The sequence below is a fragment of the Anabrus simplex genome, chromosome 6 (assembly GCF_040414725.1).
Source record: "Anabrus simplex isolate iqAnaSimp1 chromosome 6, ASM4041472v1, whole genome shotgun sequence".
Classification (NCBI taxonomy): Eukaryota; Metazoa; Arthropoda; class Insecta; order Orthoptera; family Tettigoniidae; genus Anabrus; species Anabrus simplex.
In genome coordinates, this window is record NC_090270.1 from 345,329,933 (window position 1) to 345,343,723 (window position 13,791).

At 42.0% G+C, this 13,791-nt stretch overlaps 1 protein-coding gene across 5 annotated transcripts in view; it reads right to left on the minus strand.

Annotated features, from left to right (window-relative positions):
• LOC136875367 (cyclin N-terminal domain-containing protein 1) overlaps positions 1–13,791 on the minus strand; it is a 265,579-nt gene that overhangs the window by 99,060 nt on the left and 152,728 nt on the right. The window lies entirely within an intron of this gene.

A 13,791-nucleotide genomic window follows, 5' to 3' on the forward strand; every position in this document is an offset into this window, starting at 1 on the left:
TAATAAATTTATATTGTTTACAAAATTCTACTTACAATATCTCCTGTACTACTTACAAGTATAGTCAACTGATATACAGTAAGTGGAATTACTTCAAATGATACTATACAACTGGTATAAGATTAAACTTTACATTGCATTTATTTACTTATTTACTTTTTTTTTTTTTTTACCCGTTCCTGAACCTAAGTAGCATAACGACCTGCTGCGTCTTAACCAGAGCCCCTTTTGCCACCACTTTTCAGAGCTCCTGAAGGGCCTTCACAGCTACCGTAGCGGTCCCAGGGCCCTCGAAGTCCCCACTGTACTTCACCCCTACAGGCAGTCCCCTACTTTGGCTGTCCAAACTCCTTTTTCCGCTAAGGCCCAGTATGTTGGGTACAAGATACCCCCGTGTCATTTTTGTAAGTTGTGCCTTGATGGCAATTAATTGTAAAGTCTGGTATTGCCTTTAAGAGGCTTGGAAAACTGAGAGCGTGTCAGCTCTTTTCAAGTGTTGTAAAAGTGCCTCTGGGAGGCTTGATATTGACATTTTGGGAGCATGTGCTCCAGTCATTAGGGGATTTCTGCCCTTAAGTAAGGTGATCAGGTTGAGCATGTAGCTCAGGAAGTGTAAAGTGAGGGCTTGAATCCCAAGATCTATTTATACCACCAATCTTGTCTTTCCTAGACTTGTTCTTGCTACTGGGATCTGTTACCTTGTTACTTGTTGTTGTTGTTGTTTTTTTAAAGAGGAAAAAAAAAAAACCTTGTTACAGTTTTAAATTAATTTTGATTTGGTAGTTAGACCCATTCACCCCAGCACCTTCTTTCACCTCTGCTGATCCACCAATCACGGTAACAAGTGGTAGCAGAGCGTGGTTGAATGGGTCTCTATTAAGCCCCGTTGATGGCTAAACATAGGATTTGATCTGTACTCTAACTATTTTCTCAGTTGCTGGAATTTTTCCAAATTTCTAAAATTGATCCCGGCTACTTGCGCAAGGAGGAATTGATCTATGAATAAGGTATTAGAAATGTTCAATCTGGAGGCACGTTTGTGGCAGATACTACTAAGTTCAAAGAATCATTAGGGTTTCCTATTAGTCTCCCAACCTTGGGAGAGAAGGACATTGATGAGGCTCTGTCTACTATCACGGACAACACCACCGAGCTAGCTTCTGTAGTAAGTTTTTTTGAAGTAAGTGATCCATCTCCAAATCAACTCAAAAGAGTACAAGCTAGACTTCTCCATTTTTACCATAGAGTTAGTGATCTATTGTCTCTTAAGTTAAATGAAGTTCAGGGTAAGGAGGCAAGTAATCTTGTTGAACACCTTTCTAATATGTCCAGTAAGGTTAGTCGATTGTCATCTGGGTCTGCTACTCCCAAAACCGACCAGCCCACTGTGGTAAACATAGCTAATGAGGAGGATTCTTCCAAGGGTGAAGAAAGTAGAAAATCTGTGGCTACTCAACAGACACCTACCCCATTAGGAAATGAGTCTGATCGTCGTACCCCAATTCCACCTTTCTTTTTGAATAACGCTGTCTCTGAAGCCTCTTCACCTCCTAGGCCATTACCTACTATGTCACCTGGCTTCAGTAGTTTGCCTCATCCTTTGGCAATGTTGCTTAGGGGAATTTCTAAATATTTGATCAATTCTACTAGTGATGTCATTTCATTTTAAAGATTTTTAGTTGAGTTTCAGGATCACGCCCTTGTGTTTTCTCTTTCCCCTTCTCAAATTCTGCAGATTATTTACCCTTACTTTATTGGTGTCCTCTCGGACAAGATAGTCAGAGCTATTGCTGAACAATCATCTATAGAAGACTTCCACGCCCATCTGCTAGCTAACTTCATTCCCGCTTGAGCAATGTCTTCATTAATTCAAAAGTATTAGTACAGAGTACAGCAAATGGATGAAAATCTTGCCGACTTCATCCAGGATATTAAATTTTACACAAGGGTATTCGCTCTTTATTTCCCAGAAGATCAAATTGTGCAGGCCATTGAGGAAGGGATTTCACCACCCTACAGGTCAAATCTGTGTTGCGTCGCGTCCTCAAACTTTTGCCGAATTAGAGGCTATGGCTGTCTCAGCCGAAGGAGTTAGGTATGCTGACACATTACGTGTCACTAAGGAGCCCCCTCCGTCCTCGAGTAATTTTCGGCCTCAACCTCGCCGAACCATCACCACCCGTAAGTGCTATGCGTGTGAGTCTACGGAACATCTCCGCAACAAGTGTCCTTTGATTAAATCCAGTGGGACAAAGAATGGAGCAGGGTCATCACAAGGATGTTTCAAGTGTGGCTCATTTAATCACATTGCCAAGAATTGCCCTAATGCCAATAGCACCCCCTCCTGTTCAACTTCTGGTGCAACTTCCACGAACGCAAATAGTCAAAAGTGACTAGTGGCTTTGGCTGAGTCGGCGCACTCACCTTCTTCAGGCTCAGCCCCTGTTAAACCCAGTGAAAGCTCAGGAAAAAGTCAGGGCTCTTCTAGTTTAGCATTCGAAGGTCCCAAAGAATGTCTTAGAATTGTAGCGGAGACCCCTGCACTTGTACCTTTTCTGAAAATTGAGTTGAATAATGAACCGCTAACTGCTCTATTAGACTCTGGGAGCATTTGTTCTATTATTTCATCTGAATGGTACTTTAAATTAAAGTCTGTCTGTAAATTTCCCAATTATTGTTCGTTTTTGGTTCAATGTGTTTTGGCTAACTCTTCTCCCTTGGAAATTTTAGGTTTCATCCTTGCCAAAATTTGCATTTCTAATTTCACTTGGAAAGTAAAACTATTCATGGCTAAGCACTTGTCTTGCCCCATTATATTAGGAGCGGATTTCATGTCTCATACCGGTCTAGTGCTCAACATTCAGAGCAAGTCGTGCACCTTCAAGTTTGCTAATAATTGTAAAATTCCATTGTTAAAATATAATTCTGGGTCATGTTCATCTGTTTCGCCTACCCAGGATGAAATGTTATTAGACCTTAGACATCTACCTGAGGAGCAGGCTGATAGTATTCGTAAATTGTGTCAGTCGTTTCCTGATGTGTTCTCCGATACTCTCGGTTTTACTGACCTTGATAGAAATAATAACATTAAGTTATTTATTAGACCACCTAATCAATACAAAATCATCTTGGATGATTTACATAAATTTGTTAACTAATAGTGGTACATGTTTCGCCTTCCCTGAAGGCATCATCAGCCATAGTCTTAACCTTAAATTAAAAATAAGCATCTAAATAACATGTAATAATGAAATGAATTTTAAAATCTTGAAGAGATTTGAAGTAAAATAACATTAAAAATAACAATGATGGTTTAAAAATACAATGTGATGAGATACACTGACTGACAGAGCAAATGCAACACCAAGAAGGAGTGGTTCGAAAGGGATGAAAGTTGGGGAAAAAACAGAGACGGCACGGACGAATAATTGATGTTTATTTCAAACCGATATGCAGGTTACACAATGCGCACGGCATCGACTCAGTAGGATGTAGGACCACCGCGAGCGGCGATGCACGCAGAAACACGTCGAGGTACAGAGTCAATAAGAGTGCGGATGGTGTCCTGAGGGATGGTTCTCCATTCTCTGTCAACCATTTGCCACAGATGGTCGTCCGTACGAGGCTGGGGCAGAGTTTGCAAACGGCGTCCAATGAGATCCCACACGTGTTCGATTGGTGAGAGATCCGGAGAGTACGCTGGCCACGAAAGCATCTGTACACCTCGTAGAGCCTATTGGGAGATGCAAGCAGTGTGTGGGCGGGCATTATCCTGCTGAAACAGAGCATTGGGCAGCCCCTGAAGGTACGGGAGTGCCACCGGCCGCAGCACATGCTGCACGTAGCGGTGGGCATTTAACGTGCCTTGAATACGCACTAGAGGTGACGTGGAATCATACGCAATAGCGCCCCAAACCATGATGCCGCGTTGTCTAGCGGTAGGGCGCTCCACAGTTACTGCCGGATTTGACCTTTCTCCACGCCGACGCCACACTCGTCTGCGGTGACTATCACTGACAGAACAGAAGCGTGACTCATCGGAGAACACGACGTTCCGCCATTCCCTCATCCAAGTCGCTCTAGCCCGGCACCATGCCAGGCGTGCACGTCTATGCTGTGGAGTCAATGGTAGTCTTCTGAGCGGACGCCGGGAGTGCAGGCCTCCTTCAACCAATCGACGGGAAATTGTTCTGGTCGATATTGGAACAGCCAGGGTGTCTTGCACATGCTGAAGAATGGCGGTTGACGTGGTGTGCGGGGCTGCCACCGCTTGGCGCCGGATGCGCCGATCCTTGCGTGCTGACGTCACTCAGGCTGCGCCTGGACCCCTCGCACGTGCCACATGTCCCTGCGCCAACCATCTTCGCCACAGGCGCTGCACCGTGGACACATCCCTATGGGTATCGGCTGCGATTTGACGAAGCGACCAACCTGCCCTTCTCAGCCCGATCACCATACCCCTCGTAAAGTCGTCTGTCTGCTGGAAATGCCTCCGTTGACGGCGGCCTGGCATTCTTAGCTATACACGTGTCCTGTGGCACACGACAACACGTTCTACAATGACTGTCGGCTGAGAAATCACGGTACGAAGTGGGCCATTCGCCAACGCTGTGTCCCATTTATCGTTCGCTACGTGCGCAGCACAGCGACGCATTTCACATCATGAGCATACCTCAGTGACGTCAGTCTACCCTGCAATTGGCATAAAGTTCTGACCACTCCTTCTTGGTGTTGCATTTGCTCTGTCAGTCAGTGTATAATAGTGGAAGTATAAACAAAATTAACATTAGAAGGCTGCTAAAATAAGTGCAATGGATAAAACAACAGATTGTTATACAACAAGTAGTAAGATTGCATAAACATAAAGTTGATAGTCTGGCGGTTATAATTAGACGATGGCAAAAAATCGTATATAATCAAAGTAAAGAAGAGAGAATAAAAGTCAAAGTTAGTTGAGAGATCCGAAGTTAATCATGATCTTGAAGATAAAAGACGAAAGTCAGAGGCATATGGTGAAGTTGAAGAACAGGTTGAGGATATGAAGTTGTAGAATAGAAGTTGAAGAACAGTTTCAAATAGGATCTCTATGGACCATCTCAAAATTTGAAGTAATGCTCAAATGTTGTAAATTGTGAGTTTGTAGATATTCTAGTTGAAAAAGCATATAATAGTGGAATCTGTAAAAGGAAGCAAGAAACGTACAGTTAATTGTGTGAAAAGATATTTGAAAATATTGAAGTAGAATCGTGTGCACTTACCATTTGACGGTGACAAATATAGCTTGTAACGTTATGAGTTAGAAGTATTTGCAACAGTAGACTTCTTGCTACGTGTGTTATAGCTGAAGGTTTGTGCTGGAGGGGGATCTGTTTGCATTGACGTAACTATTGGAGGAGGGCTGCTATTGGTGGGAGGGAAGGAAGAGAGTGTATTACTGCGCGTGTTGTATCGGTGTAAGGCTATTGGAGGGAGCGATGTTACGGTGAGTGTGGCTATGGGTTTATTGATTGTATTTGAATTAGAGGTACTAGTGGTGGGGGGAAGGGAGGGGGGTATATTAGCTGTAGGGGAGGTGGGAATGCTAATTGATGTGAGGTTGAAGATTTTTAAGAATATGTTGGTGAGGGGAGTTGATTCTCGTAATAAAATAATAATCTGTTCATACAAGGGGCTTTTTTTTATCAATAGTGTCATTTAGGTTCTTATCTTTATTAAAATGTTGGTCAAGGAAAATAAATAAGTTTTCATATTCTGTCATGAGTTTACTTTTATCGACTCTTTTTAGGATATGGAGGTCTTGTTCTATTGTGGTGAATTTATGCCCTGTGTCCCTCATGTGGTTGGCCATTGCGGAGAATTTGTTGTGTCTTTGGGCATTGTAATGCTCGATGTATCTGGTCGAGAAGCTGCGGCCAGTTTGGCCAACATATTCTTAAAAATCTTCAACCTCACATCAATTAGCGTTCCCACCTCCCCTACAGCTAATATACCCCCCCTCCCTTCCTCCCGCCACTAGTACCTCTAATTCAAATACAACCAATAAACCCATAGCCACACCCACCGTAACATCGCTCCCTCCAATAGCCTTACACCGATACAACACGCGCAGTAATACACTCTCTTCCTTCCCTCCCACCAATAGCAGCCCTCCTCCAATAGTTATGTCAACGCAAACAGATCCCCCTCCAGCACAAACCTTCAGCTATAACACACGTAGCAAGAAGTCTACTGTTGCAAATACTTCTAACTCATAACGTTACAAGCTATATTTGTCACCGTCAAATGGTAAGTGCACACGATTCTACTTCAATATTTTCAAATATCTTTTCACACAATTAACCCTACGTTTCTTGCTTCCTTTTACAGATTCCACTATTATATGCTTTTTCAACTAGAATATCTACAAACTCACAATTTACAACATTTGAGCATTACTTCAAATTTTGAGATGGTCCATAGAGATCCTATTTGAAACTGTTCTTCAACTTCAATTGTACAACTTCATATCCTCAACGTGTTCTACAACTTCACCATATGCCTCTGACTTTCGTCTTTTATCCTCAAGATCATGATTAACTTCGGATATCTCGACTAACTTTGACTTTTATTCTCTCTTCTTTACTTTGATTATATACGATTTTTCGCCATCGTCCAATTATAACCGCCAGACTATCAACTTTATTTTTATGCAATCTTACTACTTGTTGTATAACAATCTGTTGTTTTATCCATTGCACTTATTTTAGCTGCCTTCTAATGTTAATTTTGTTAATACTTCCACTATTATATCTCATCACATTGTATTTTTAAACCATCATTGTTATTTTTAATGTTATTTTACTTCAAATCTCTTCAAGATTTTAAAATTCATTTCATTATTACATGTTATTTAGACGCTTATTTTTAATTTAAGGTTAAGACAATGGCTGATGATGCCTTCAGGGAAGGCGAAACATGTACCACTATTAGTTAACAAATTTATGTAAATCATCCAAGACGATTTTGTATTGATTAGGTGGTCTAATAAATAACTTAATGTTATTATTTCAATCAAATATCATCAGTACAGACCAAAAATGATATTTATTACATGTTACTGACCTTATCGAATACAAGACTGAGGTTACGGATTCTATCCCCGTTAGGTTTCCACCTTATAGGTTATCTCCACCTAAAATGAAAGCTCTCAAGGACACCATTGATCAGATGCTGAAAGATGGTATAATTCGTCCCTCCAAGTCGGCATATTCATCTCCTATTTTCCTGGTTCGGAAACCCCAGATGGCTTCAGGCCTTTGATTGACTATAGGGCATTAAATTGGAAGGTGGTGTTACAATCTGTGCCCCTGCCCAACCTTCACTCTTGTTTTTCTTGGTTTCGGACAGCTAAGTTTTTTACTATCTTAGACCTTAATCAGGCGTATAATCAGATCCCTCTAGCTGAAGAATCCAAACATCTGTTACCTTGTTACTTGTGTTTTTTTTAAAAAAGAGAGAAAAAAATATAACCTTGTTACAGTTTTAAATTAACTTTGATTTGGTAGTTAGACCCATTCACCCTGGCACCTTCTTTCACCTCTGCTGATCCACCAATCACGGTAACAATCTTCATATTGTGATCTTTCCTACTTTTATAAACGCCACTCAAACTTATTCGTCTACTAATGTCATTCCACGCCATCTCTCCGCTGACAGCTTGGAACATACCACTTAAATACAAAGTATGTTACAAGTGTTTATTTATATATCCACCTATTCAATACAAAGAGATCTTTTTAGAAATTAAATACTATTATAAAATGTTAAGGGACATGTTTCGCCCATATTAAGGGCATCATCAGCCTCAAATTCAAACCTGTATGGTGAAAAATCAGGATCCTGATTGCTCTTACAAGCCATAAAAAGAGGATATCATTATAGGTGTCAGTCTAAACATACAAAATATTAGAATGTCCTTGGCTAAAATTGCAGTATCAAGCTGCATGTCATAAGTTCACATGAATATACTTTCTGGAGCGTTGAAAAACTTGTTGGGGTAGGGCAGTAAACAGCTCAGTCTTTATAATTGTACCGGGAGGTACACCTCCACTCCGCTAATTTAAAATGTGCGCCAGTTGAAACTCCTCTGCTGGAGGAAGTCTGAACTTTATCTACGCTATTAATTCTTTACCTTCTCAGAAGATGTCACCACGTAGAAAATTTTGAGTTTTTGAACTGTGTCATTTTTGATGTGTTTTTGTTTCGCTTGAAGTAAGAAGTGTGAACTTTCTCTTCTAGAGGACACTACTGAAGATCAACAATAGTGCACCCTAGTGCGCAGTCAAAGAACTATTTTGTTGGAGAAAATTTTATTTCAAATGTTTGTTTCTTGCTAAATTTCTTTCTGTTATTGTTTAAGTTGGCTGTATACCCCTCTTTTCCCCCTTGTTTTAGATTTATCCAATCCCGAATTTCTTTTAGTAATTTCCGACCAATCCGATGTATCTTCCCCCATCTTGGATATGTTTCTGTACCCTAGCCAATAAAGTAATTGTGGGCGGGTGTTTTCATTCCCCTAACGCCTAGAAACTTCCGCGAGAGGATTTAAACTGCTGATTTTAGGGTCTCCGGGCCACTTCTGTTCCATCTTTCAGTGTATAAAGTACATAGCAGGAGGCGGGAAGCGCCTCTTTCCTCGGCAGCGGTCATCAATAAGGTAATGGCCGATTAATAAATTCTTTCTTTGCTAGCTCAGCAGTTTAACTCTCGGGGCGGGTGCGAAGCGTTCCACCATGTAACCTTTTCCTAAAATGTAACAATCTTTCTTCTATTCTCTTTTAAGCTACCTTCTGGGATAGAGAGTGCTAACCCTCTCGAGCTCCCACTCTTATTGTTTTGAGGTGAACTTATTTTCTCAACCTATTCTTCGTTAATGTAAAACAAATTGCTCTTTCTAAAGTCACCTCGGTAGTATGGGATTAGCCCTTGCATTAGTGGCCTAGAGCCAGATTAGGTTTTTTTAAAAACAAGTGTATTAGGAGTGCAGATTGCCTCCTCTCAAATTGTTATTTTAGAGGTCATGTAATTGCCCCTTTTCAGTTAATAGACCTCAGTAGGTTGGGTATTGTACCCCTGTGTCTATGTCCAGTGAGGACAACTTGAAGGTGGAGTTTGGTGTGGCCTGGGAGAGGCTTAAATTTTGAGAGCGAGTGGCTCTTTTGAAAATTAAGTGTTGTATGCCTCGTGGAGGCTTTTCTGTGTAATTTGGAGCAAGGCCTCCTAGGTATGAATGGGGTTTTCTGCCCCTCTGTTAAAACTCGTGTTTGGGGTAAAACTGAGCTGATTGCCCAAGCTGTGTAAAATCAGGGCGCGAAGCCCAATTCCTGTAAATATTGTAACTACCCTTTTTGACTTGCTACTTTGTACCTGCCATGCTTGTTATTTCTTGTTTTTAAAAAAGAAAATATAACCTTGTTAAATTTTAAATTAATTTTGCTTTCGTAGCTGGAGACCTATTCACACCCGCACCTTCTTTCACCTCTACCTACCACGGAAAAACTCCGTAACAAGTGGTAGCAGAGCGTGGTTGAATGGGTCTCAATTTAGCCCCTTTTGACGGCTAAACATTGTTTGTTCCGAACTCTAACTATTTTCCCAGTTGCTGGAATTTTTTGAGTTTTTCAAAATTGTTCTGTCACCATGCCCGGCCCTCGCGATGTTCTCCATCTTAACTATTTGCGCAAGGAGGAGTTGATCTATGAATTGACTATTAGAAATGTACAATCTGGAGGCACGGTTGCAGTAGACACAAACAAGCTTAGAGAGTCCCTAGATTTGCCCATTTCCATCCCCAATTTGGGAGAGAAAGAAATTGACGACTCTCTTTCCACGATCACGGAGAATATTACTGGGCTAGCTTCTGTAGTTAGTTTTTTTGATGAAAATGATCCTTCTCCTAATCAAATTAAGCGTGTGCAAGCTAGGCTATATCATTTTTCGAATAGGGTTAACGATCTGTTGTCTCTAAAGTTGAATGACGTTCAGAAGAAGGAAGCTAGTACGCTGCTTGAAAATATGTCTGAATTATCTAGCAAGGTCACTCAATTGTTAACAGGGGAGGTTCCTCCCAAAAGCGATCTACCCACCACAGTGAATGCAGGTAGTGAGGAAGCGCCTCCCAAGGGAGAAGTTAATAGGATAACCGTTGCTGCTCAAACTATCCCTGCCCCACTGGACAACGAATCTGAACGTCGTGCATCATTGAGTAACATCCGTTCTGAATTAACTTCCTTGCCATTGAAACCTTTACCTACTATGTCACCCGGGTTTAGCAGCTTGCCTCATCCATTGGCAATGTTGCTCAGAGGTATCTCTAAGTTTTCCGTTAATACCACCAGTGATGTAATTTCTTTTTTAAGATTTCTAGTTGAATTTCAGGATCATGCCCTTGTGTTTTCTCTTTCTCCATGTCAAATTTTGCAAATTATCTGTCCGTATGCTATTGGTATTCTCTCAGATAAAATCGTAAGAGCCATTGCCGAGCAATCATCTATTGAGGATTTCCATGCCCATTTGCTAGCTAACTTCATCCCGGCTAGGGCCAGGTCCTCCCTTATTCAGAAGTACTATTACCGTGTACAACGCTTGGATGAAAACTTGGCTGATTTCATACAGGACATTAAGTTTTATACTAGGGTGTTTGCTCTTCATTTCCCTGAGGATCAGATTGTACAAGCTATTGTGGAAGGGATTTCACCACCCTACAGGTCATATTTGTGTTTCGCGGCGTGCCCGCAAACTTTCTCTGAACTTGAAGCATTGGCCATCTCAGCGGAAGGAGTTAGATACGCCGATTCTTTGCGTGTCGCGAAAGAACCCCCGCCTTCCTTTAGTAATACTCGGCCTCCACCTCGCCGACCAGTCAATCCCCGTAAATGTTATGCTTGCGGGTCGCCTGACCATCTGCGCAACAAGTGTCCACTGATCAAGTCAAGTGGGACAAGGAATGGAGCCGGGTCATCACAAGGCTGTTTTAAATGTGGGGCTTTCTCACATATCGCCAAGAATTGTCCCAATTCGAATAGCACCCCCTCCTGCTCAACTTCTGGTGCAAATTCCACCTATGCCAATAATAAAAAGTGACTAGTGGCTTCGGCTGAGTCGACTAATCCATCTTCCCGAGACTCAGCCCCTGGTAAACAGGTTGTAAATTCAGGGAACGAGCAATTTTCAAATTCATCTTTTGAAGGTCCCAAAGAGTGTCTTAGGATTGCGGCGGATACCCCCGCACCGGTCCCCTTTCTCAAAATTGAGTTAAATAACGAGCCTATAACAGCTCTCTTAGATTCAGGTAGTGTTTGTTCTATTATTTCGGCTGATTGGTATTCAAAATTGAAATCTGTTTGTAAACTTCCTAACTATTGTTTGTCGGCGATCCAATACGTTTCGGCTAATTCCTCTCCATTAGAAATTCTCGGTTCCTTATATGTCAAAATTCGTATTTTTAAATTCACATGGAAAGTTAAATTGTTTGTGGCCAAGCACTTGTCTTGCCCCATTATATTGGGAGCGGACTTTATTTCTCACACTGGTCTTGTGCTCGATCTTCAGAGTAGGTCTTGCACTTTCAAATTTGCCTCTAATTGTAATATCCCTCTATTAAAGTGTAATTCTGCATCATGTTCTTCTATTTCGCCTACCCAGGATGAGATGTTGTTAGACCTTAAGCATCTACCTGAGGAGCAGGCTGATAGTATTCGCAAATTGTGTCAGTCGTTTCCCGAGGTGTTCTCTGATACTCTTGGTGTTACTGACCTTATCGAATACAAAATTGAGGTCACGGATTCGATTCCTGTCCGTTTTCCACCTTATAGGCTATCTCCACCTAAAATGAAGGCTCTAAAAGAAATCATCGATCAGATGTTGAAGGACGGTATTATTAGGCCCTCTAAGTCAGCGTATTCTTCGCCTATTTTTTTTAGTCCCGAAACCCCAAGGGGGCTTCAGGCCTGTCATTGATTACAGGGCTCTCAATCGGAAGGTGGTGTTACAATCTGTGCCCCTTCCCGACCTTCATTCTTGTTTTTCATGGTTTCGTAAGGCCAAGTTCTTTACTATCTTGGACTTGAATCAGGCCTATAATCAAATTCCCCTTGCCGAAGAGTCTAAACATCTTACAGCGTTTGCCACGGACTGGAATTTATACGAATACAACCGCGTGCCTTTCGGGCTCCCCACGGGAGCAGCTGTACTCACTAGGCTACTAGATAGGGTCTTCTCCGACATCAAATTTGAGTACTTATATCACTACTTGGACGATGTCGTCGTATTTTCAGAGACTTTTGAAGAACATCTAGATCATCTGCGAGAAGTTCTCAATCGCCTTCGTAAGGCTGGGTTAACTGTTAAGTTGTCCAAGGTTGCCTTTGCTAAGCCCTCTATGTCTTTCCTAGGGCATATTGTGTCACCGGATGGTGTAGCAGTCGATCATTCTAGAACACAGGCCATCCGTGATTTTAAACCTCCCAAAGACATTAAAGGTATCGCCAGGTTCATTGGTATGGTGAATTTCTTCAGGAAGTTTATTCCTAACTTCGCTAATAGAGCGGCGCCCTTAAACCTTCTTCGTAGGAAAGGCATCAAATTCGAGTGGGGACCTTCTCAACAAGCCGCTTTTGAAGACCTTAAATTAGCTCTTTGTAATGCCCCTGTACTTGCTATGCCTGATTTCTCGAAGAAATTCATTGTCCAAACCGACGCATCGTCGTCAGCGGTAGCTGCAGTCCTTCTTCAAGAGACTGAACTAGGGAGGCGCCCCATCGCCTATGCGTCTAGGACATTGTCGGCTCAAGAAGCCAAGTATTCCATCTATGAGCTCGAAGGTTTGGCAGTCTTATTCGCCTTAGAGAAGTTCCGTCTCTATCTGGAACATGTCAAATTCGACCTGGAGACAGATAATCAAGCCTTAAGCTGGGTCTTAGGTAGGCCGCGTCGTACTGGTCGTATAGCCCGCTGGGCCATCCGTATTTCTGCCTTCCAGTTTGATGTTAGACATATCAGAGGTACCGAAAATGTTGTTGCTGATGGACTCAGCCGTATGTTTTCTAACGACGTCGAGACCCACGAACCGGTCGACAATTCATCACCTTCCGAGTCCATACTATCTAAGGTTAATGCCATCCTAACAGATGCTCCCATGCTCTTTAGGGATATCGAGAAATACCAACGTGAAGATCCGACGCTGGCTCCGATAATGGAAACCCTTTCTTCTGGGGAACATGTTGTCCCTTATGTTCTGAGGAATGGTGTTCTATGTTGCCCTTCGAGGCATGATAAGATGATGAAAGTTGTCGTTCCAGCTGTTCTTGTACCTATGATCTTCAAGTATTATCATGAGACCCCATTAGGAGGGCATCTTGGAATCTTTAAAACTCGTGAAAAGATTCGTGAAATGTTCATCTGGAAAGGTATGGACGGTGAAATCCGTGAACTAGTAAAGGCTTGTAAATCCTGTTTGCTTAGTAAACCGACCATGTCCACCAAGGTAGGCCTCTTGTCTTCTCAGCAAGCGTCGCGCCCCATAGAACGCCTGTATATTGATTATGTAGGACCATTCCCCCAGTCAAAGGGTAATGCCAACAAGTTCATCCTTGTGTGTGTAGATGGTTTTACCAGATTTTCTTGGTTATTTCCGACTAAGCTGGCTACCGCTCAGTCTACCATTACTTGCTTAAATTCTATTTTTGCTTCTTTTGGTCCGTGCCAATATATTGTATCTGATAATGCAAAGGCTTTTACATCTAACTTATTTCG